An 8920-nucleotide genomic window follows, 5' to 3' on the forward strand; every position below is an offset into this window, starting at 1 on the left:
TATTCTATTCTATTCTATTCTATTCTATTCTATTCTATTCTATTCTATTCTATTCTATTCTATTCTCAATAGAATCATAATCATCAGAGGCAATAATATTAAGAGAAAATCAAAAAGATTATTCTCTCACATATCCTGGTTTGCTGTCTGATTTTTGATGTACTACAGATCATATGAGGAGGAAGGAAATATAGAGAAAAAGGACAGTCCTTTATCTTCAGGCTATGCTCTACACCTCTCCTGTAGTTAGTGTATATAGCCCTAAAAATCTTTGGTGAAGTTCTCAAAGGTTCTCGAAAAGTTGTAACCCAATTGCAACTGTTAACATCAGGAGAAAGTACATCAAATTACTGCCATCTGGCATACAAACATTAGCTGCATTATAATAACTAACATACAGTAAATCTAATTGAGTCAAATTTCCATTTTACCGTTTTGGGGAGTGCAGCCATGTCATGCCTTTGGAACATCAAGTACTGCCCTTGGTTCACAAAACTTTGCATGGAGTACTGGCAGGACTATTTGCAAAAGGGTGTTTCAAAAAGTCAAGATTGTGGATGCAATGGAAGGCCCTTGAGATTGAAGCCCCGCCTTCTGTGAGTTCCTCAGGTTGCCCACAGTAAAAAAAAAAAAAAAGATAGGACTTTGAGAGCAGTCATGCCCAATGTCTTTGGGTTGGTTTTTGTTTTGTTTTGTTTTGCTTTGCTTTTTTTTTTTAAACCCTCATTGCCGATGTTCCTGATTGCTGGCCATAAATGGCATTTGACATTTTCCATCCAATTTGTGGCCAGGAATTTCTGAAGGTTAGAGATTGAAAAAAGTCACTCTGATGTCGTTGCTTTATTTTTAACTGGTCTATAAAAGAAATAACTTATCAACAAAGACAATTGATGTGACAATTTTTGTAGGTAAAATTTGGAATATAATAGTCATTGTGATTTACTGCACCTTTAATAATCCATAATTCCTTAATCTTCTAATACACAACACTGGTATGATAAACAAAAACTGTTCATTTATAGGAGACAATAAATGCTTTAGACACTCATATACAACTTTTGAAATGCATCCATATTTTAAATACCTAAGAAAGTAGTGCGGATTTCTTAAAAACTCTGTATCCTGCAGAAACATCCATTAGGCAACCGACATTCATTCCAAGAAGCTATGCTATTTCCTGAAAATGGCTGCCAACTGAAAATATTTTATGGTCCACTTTATTATCTATGACTGAAATTATTGCCTTGTATGAATTGTAGATACCTAACATAACCCTGCTGCCTTGCAATATATTCCTAACTACAATGATGTGCAGATGGGTGTGAAATCTAAATATTCTGACCTGACAAGCATCCAAAAGAGACTAAGTATATTACATGTTTTGACTATTTGAGGGGCAAGTCAAGAATGATGAAGGTGAAGGCGAGTGTGAGAATAATGACTTCATCTAAAAGTTTATTCAATTGCAACATCTATGGGATGTTTCTTCCAGTTGTGATATTTTAGCACAAAATATGCCCACGTTTCCGTTTGTGCATCATACCCTTCATGTGTCTGGATTAAACTATCAATGTTTTCCCTTTCCTGTAGCATTCACTCCTCTGCTGTCCAGAAGGATCTGCCAGTAGGAAGCCCAATTTCTGCTCTCATTGTTTTGAAAACAGTAAAATATACCATAAAAATTAGAGTCAGGGAGCTTAAACATCTTTGAGGGAAGCAAGGGACAACTGGTGAAAAGTGTATAACGACAATAGCATGCAAGAATATAAAAATGACATTTTGTGTTGTCATTTTGGCAATGTAACAGTTTGCTGCAGATGCCACTGGCAGGGAGTCTAATAGTAGCCCATAAAGATCTTTGGCCTTTGGCTATTTGCTCCAAATAACTTTTCATTTTCCAAAAGAAAACTGCACATGTTATTTCTAATTTCCCAGTGATACAAAAAGATTTATTTTAAATATTCATTGGCAATGTGTGATATGCAAGAGGATTAGTCTCACTGAATTGGCTTACTTTATAACAGACATATATATTTCTTTGGCCTAAGTTAATTCTACTGTCCTGTAGTAGAGGTGCTCTGTAGGCTTCAGCAATAATAAAATCCAAACTCTGTGTAGCATAGCTGATTTCAAAACATCGGTTATGCTTTTGCACCGCTATACATTTTCCTTTTGCAAAAGAATGATAAAAACTTAATTTTTAAAATAACCTTCACCTATTTTGCCTCCAAGGAAATGGCTCTAACGACAGTATTTTAGATTTTCGTAAAACGCAGTGCTAATATTAATGTGATCTGATAATCGATTCTTTTATCAAAGAAGTAAAGTGAATCTGTGAATTGCTAGTTCACACCTGCATAATAAATGCAATAAAAGGAATTCAAGGAATGTGTGTATGCATGCTTAATCCCATTGGAGTTCATATCTTTCATGTTTTTCTGTGCTTTATTTGAATGGTAGCAAATAAAAGAGGAATGGTTGAAATCAAAGGATAAATTGAGTTAAACAGATAAACTGTAAACATTTGATCGAACGTCCTATATGTGCACAGTGAATTATCACAGCTTTAAAATCCGTTGCTTTGAACATTCACATTCTCAGTTACTGGTAATATTGCACATGTCAAGAGTTAAGTAGCACTGTTTATTAAAGGAAGGCACTGAATTAGCTTGATTTAACAACATTATCCCTTTTTATCTGAATTTTTATAGGTCATACTGCAGAGACAGCTTTATATAATAATTCAGAAAAGAGTAGTCATTTTATTTTAAGCCTTGGTGATATTGAGTGTTTTTATAACTCATTGAAGAAAAGCTAGATAACCTACTGTATATTGTTATATTTTTTTATTGAAAAGTTTTATAAAAGTTACAATATAAACCCCAAAACCCACCACCCTAAACCCCCCCTCTCCCTCCCCCACTTCCCAGAGCTGAATACAGGGTTACAAATATAGTATATTGCTATTATTTTTAAAGTAGGGAAGGGAAGGGAAAGGAAGGGAAGGAAAGGGAAGATCTATGTAGCTAACAAATGTATTTCTTCAAATGAAAAATATTCTTGAACATCAACCCCTTCAGTACTAGATCAATTTGTCCAATGCACTTAACTGTTACAGCTTCTTCTTTTTTTTTTCTAGAATGTCATTATAGAGGTGATCAAGAAGTCAAAATGTTGTCAGCTAGGAGTTACACAGGTCCAAAAATGGCCCAAATTATCTCCAACAAAACAGTTGTTACAAAGTTCAGAAGTACTCTTCTGAACCGAAGTGCAAAATAACAATATAATCTGTCCATAGCTTGACTCTTTGGCTTCCAAGCAGCTCTGTTTCTTTGACAGTGTTTTCATCCTTTTGTGAACTATCCCACATACACTTGGATCTTTGAAATCATTTCTAACATACTACCTACTGCAGCTGATAGCTTTCAGCTGCTTGTTGGAGAAAGACAGGGAAGTTGTTATGACAGTGCTTTGTAAGTTCTCTGAGAAACCAGTTTCCAATGATTGCATTGAAAATTAATTTCCCCTGGGGGCAGCCAGCTCACTTCTTATGAAATATGCTCAGTGAAGTCTAACTAAAGTCCAATAGCACCACTTTTTGCAGCAAAAAGTTAGTGCTTTAAAGCAAGCATATTTTCTCTTTTAAGTCTCTGATTTTTGTCTCTATGGTTCTATAGCATTAGTAATGTTCTCAGAAGATTCGTGTTCCTATCATTATATAAAATGGTAGTGCATATTTCTTTTATATAGGATGTGCTTCGCATAATCCATATTTTCTTATTGTAATGATCGCTGTGTGACAGTCAGAGCTTTGGATTTGTCTAGCCCCAATAAAAATATTATTTAGGCTGTATCAAAACACCATTAATGTAGGATGCAACATATTATTTGTTCCCAGGGGATAAAATCCTGTTGTCATAGAGAGAGATCCTGCCTCTCTATGACAAGCCTTCAACAGAAGCAGAATGGTAAATAATAACCTTGCCTAAGAGATTTGAATGGATACAGATTGACGTGAGCAATAGTGGTGCTTTAAATGTTGAGATTTGAAACTATTAAAATTGATAGCCAGGATCTTGAATTAGGCCAAGAAATAGATTGTAAGCCAGTCTTTCAAATAATACCAGAATATTAATTCCTTTGTTCCTAAAATCTAAAAGAAAATTGTCTCTTGCTTGGGCTCAAGAATACTTCTGTTATGACAATATTATTGGCTATGAAGATAGGATCAAGCTTAGTCCTTAACCATATGCATTAAATTTACACCATCGCTCGCAATTAGGTTATTTCTCTCGTTCATATATTGTGATTTTTAGAAACTCAATCAAGGAGCTTCTCTTTTCACCTTCCACAAACAGTTATGAACATTCTCAGAACAATATACAGTACACCTAGAAAATATGTCACTGGGTTACAAATAGTGAAAAATGTATGTAGCTCACAGTCCAGTGGTTGCATTCTTGGCATTTCCTGTGCTTGCTTTTCTTCTTACAGACTTTCTATTACTAGCGATACTAGATAATATCATCAGTTCATGGGTGAATGGAGCTCACTGGCTATTTATATGTGGAAGCTTTTCCTTCCTGTCTTGATTAAGGCATTATTTGTACTTTCCTGTTTATCTGGTGCCAATTCCTGTTTTGCTGGGTATTGGTTTAATAGATGTGTGATGAGAAAAGATGTGCTTAGGGCTGTTTGCCCCTTTTATTGATCATTAGTTGCTTCCTTTTAGTGAATATTTATAAATGGAACTTCTCAATGTGTCTATTTTTGGCTGATCCATCAACATGCCAAACTCAGGAATTTTGCATTTTGGGGACTGGTGAGTGTAAAATGTATACAGTTTCCCAACTGAAATTGTGTCTGAATTGTCACTGTTGCGAAATTAAAGACTTTTCATGAACAGCCCTACGCTCATCCTCTTTAATAACACTCAAGTGGTATGGGAAGAATCCAGAGAAAGAAATATTTTGGGGAAGATTAAAAAGGCAGAATATATTTCTCTAAAGGAATAATGGAGAAGATCTTTAAAAAGACAGAAATCAGCCCCTCTCCCCCAAGCAAAAAACTCAGCAGAGGCCAGCTTTTATAAATGCAAATTCAATAATCCTTTCAGAAAGGTTGGAGCCTTCCAGCTAGAAACTGAAGAGATTAGGAAGAAATCTACATACCCTCACCCAAATTCTAAGAACAGGAAACATAATAGGATTAACCCACCAATACCAAAATGACACACTCAAACTCAGGTCAAAGTACATGACATAGGAAATACAAAGCCTCAAACAGGAACAGGAAACAATTCAAGAGCCCCAGAAGATATAAAAACCCACCACTCCCAGCAACATGTTTTCAGCTTTCCCAGAGCCATCTTTCTGTCTGGCTTTGCTCTTCAATAAACTGCAACCTTCTTTCTAAAGCAGTCTCCATTTTGTTTATTCCCAGCTTGGACTGGCCAAGATGAAGATTTTTCTTTCGACAGAATAGAATAGAATAGAATAGAATAGAATAGAATAGAATAGAATAGAATAGAATAGAATAGAAGCTGGAAGGGAAATTGGAGCTCTTCTAGTCCAATACTTTGGTCAATCAGAACATCTTATATCTTTTTCAAATAAATGGCTGTCCAATCTCTTCTTTAAAACCTCCAGTGATGGAACACCCATGAACTCTGAAAGCAAGCCATTCCAACACCTTAATAAACAGGCATCAGCATTACATAAACAGGAAAAATCAAGGAATAAATAATTCCCCATTCAAAGAGCAGTCAAGCAAAAAATAATACCCCAGTTAAAGCTCATAGTTAAAGCTTCCACATGTAAACAGCCAATAAATTATAAGCTCCCACAGGTAAACAGCCAGTAAACTCCTCTATGCATTAATGATGTTATCAGATGTGTACTAAAATATCTGCCAGAAGAAAATCAAGCTCAGAGAATTTCCAAGAACACAACGTGTCACTTATACTTGCCTACAGAGGGCCATAAATGACTGCAGTGATATGGGCTGGTTCAGATAAAGCTGGACTACTTTCTATGATAAAAATAACCCAATTTAGTTTGAACTAATTTGACTGAAGCTCACTTCTGATTTTTCCTAAACTTAATCCATGGATGTTTCACATCCATTATTTCATAGAAATCTATATTCACCCTGCTAACAGACAAGCACAATTGTATAGGTTCTGCAATTCTCATCCATTATGACATTTTAGTTATGACATTATTGTCTTCACTTTAGTACACATAACTATAATTAATAGAAAATAGAGCTTACTCTGGTAACTGTAATTAATTTGGAGAAGAAGATGCTATATTTACTGCCTGGATTACTCAGCATTGCCACCAATCTCTGTATAGAGATGTGGGAAGCTATAGCCTCTGTTTAGTTTCATTAAGAAAGAAAAACGATGCAGTGTCTTACTACATTTGTATTATGAAGCAAACTTGCCATCTACTGGGAGGATAGTTGCTTATCAGGTTTCCGACTCAGATATAAGATTCTCTTCATGAGCAACATGTTTTTGATTAGCGAATTAATAAAGTATAATAGTTTTCCAGAACAGCTGTGGATTTTAGTGTAGGTGGCCGGGGTCAAGAGAACCATTGCAATAATTATCAAATGGAAACTGAAATAAATTATACCAAATAGTCCCATTAAATAATCACTTAAACAACATTAAACACCTTTTAAGTGGCATACCATATTTCAAGTTTACCATACCATATTTCATCTATACTATTGCATTAATATCTTACATACCAAATATTTTTGGGGGGAAAAATTGGAAGCAATAAAGAGAGTACAAATAAAGTTTATTATCTAAAACATATAAGGAACGGTTGCTGGAATTGGGTATGTCTAGTTTAATGAAGAGAAGGACGAAGGGGGACATGATAGCAGTGTTCCAGTATCTCAGAGGCTGCCACAAAGAAGAGGGAGTCAAGCTATTTCCCAAAGCGCCTGAAGGCAAGACAAGAAGCAATGGGTGGAAACTAACCAAAGAGAGAAGCAACCTAGAACTAAGGAGAAACTTCCTGACAGTTAGAACAATTAACCAGTGGAACAACCTGCCTCCAGAAGCAGTGAATGCTCCAACACTGGAAGTTTTTAAGAAGAAACTGGACAGCCATTTGTCCGAAATGGTATAGGGTTTCCTGCCTGAGCAGGGGGTTGGACTAGATGNTATTATTATTATTATTATTATTATTATTATTATTATTATTATTATTATTATTATTATTATTATTATTATTATTATTATTATTATTATTATCTCAGACACAGTGATGGATTAGAGTAGCAATTCACATTTAACCAGAAAACAAGGGAAAATCAACAAATCTTTACAATCTAAGGAGTGCAAAACAAAAACACCCCTAAATGAGCAATTCTTAGATTTATTCATAAAAAAAGCACGGAAGGCTAATTTCAATTTCATCTATTAGAATTAATTGCTGTTAAATTAAACTGCATCCTATTATCGAAGATTTACTTTAGTTTCACTTTCCATGTACCCTAGAGACCTGAATAAGTCTCTTGTAAGTATGTGAAACTCTCACTGTTCTATTATATTGATTCTAATCAAAACATAAAAATACCAGAAAGTTTTACATATGTTTCATATTTTTATTAGACTGTTTCCAAGAGATTATCAGATTAGCATATACATTTTTTTCCAATCCAGGAAGGATAATTAAGACAAGTTACATTGTGTGGTATGGGATTTAAGTCTACTTTATCATTGTGTAACTTGCATAAATATAACTTTATGTTATGGAGTAACAGATAAAAATGGAATCATTTTTGTTCTTGGATCCATCACTTCTTAGGCCCTGATATTTCTTATGCTATACGAGGAAGGAAAATGAAGAGCATGCCAATAGATGGCTCTTTTATGTTTCCATTTCTTTATAGCTCTGTTGATGATGACGATGATGATGATGACGACGACGACGACAACAACAACAACAACAACAACAACAACAACAACAACAATAATAATAATAATAATAATAATAATAATAATAATAATAATAAAAACTATGACCAATTCTACCTTTGCTCATAAGTAGTCAATAGAAGTCAAGCATATCAGATGGTGGCCAGTTAGGGGCATCCTGTAAGATCACTGTTATTCTCCAGGAACTTGTATATTAGGCATGTTGCCTTTGAGTTTGGTCATCAAGCTTAGTTTACAATACTAATCACATCCTCCACAAATCTGTCCAGTTTCCCTTTGAAAATACAGCCAGCTGTCATGTTTTTTTGGGGGGGGAGGGGTTGTTTTTGTTTTTTGCAAAGAGTGGGAATTATTTCTAAAAGTGAAAAAAAATTACCATTACTCAGATGATAAACAGATGCAGATTGCTTCATCTTCACAAGAGAGGCAAGGTTCCTCACCTCTGCAGAAAATAAAAATGGGGAGAAATAGAAATTTGCCCACATACATTGTCTATATATAAGATTCTTATTTTAAACTAAGTACTTGCTAGAATTCTTGTATTATAACCCTATAATTCTTAGGCACTATCTCTTCCTCCATCTACCAAGGTCATTCTCACATTCCATTTCAAGAGATTTCGTGGTGCATCACCGCTCTGGGGCTGCAAGAAGTACAGCGTGAAGCCTAGCCTCAACCTGACCTAAAATACTCTTGTGACCCCAGAAAGCCACCACTGCCCCAGTCCAGTCCCAGCTGCAGTTGCTCTTGCCACCCTGCAGGCTGCCACTTCAGCTGATCTTCATCATCTTCTTGCTCCTAGTGCTAATGAGGCTGCCCAACCTGGCCCTTTGTGAAGCAGCTGATAACCACATGAAGCCATCTTCCCAAGGTCTCAAAAAGAAGCTACTGTTTACAATCCAGGAAGAAATCTCATGTGGCCAGCAGCTACTTCACAAAGGGCCAGGCTGAGTATGCAGG

The sequence above is a fragment of the Protobothrops mucrosquamatus genome, unplaced genomic scaffold (assembly GCF_001527695.2).
Source record: "Protobothrops mucrosquamatus isolate PMUCROS unplaced genomic scaffold, P.Mucros_1.0 scaffold179, whole genome shotgun sequence".
NCBI lineage: Eukaryota > Metazoa > Chordata > Lepidosauria > Squamata > Viperidae > Protobothrops > Protobothrops mucrosquamatus.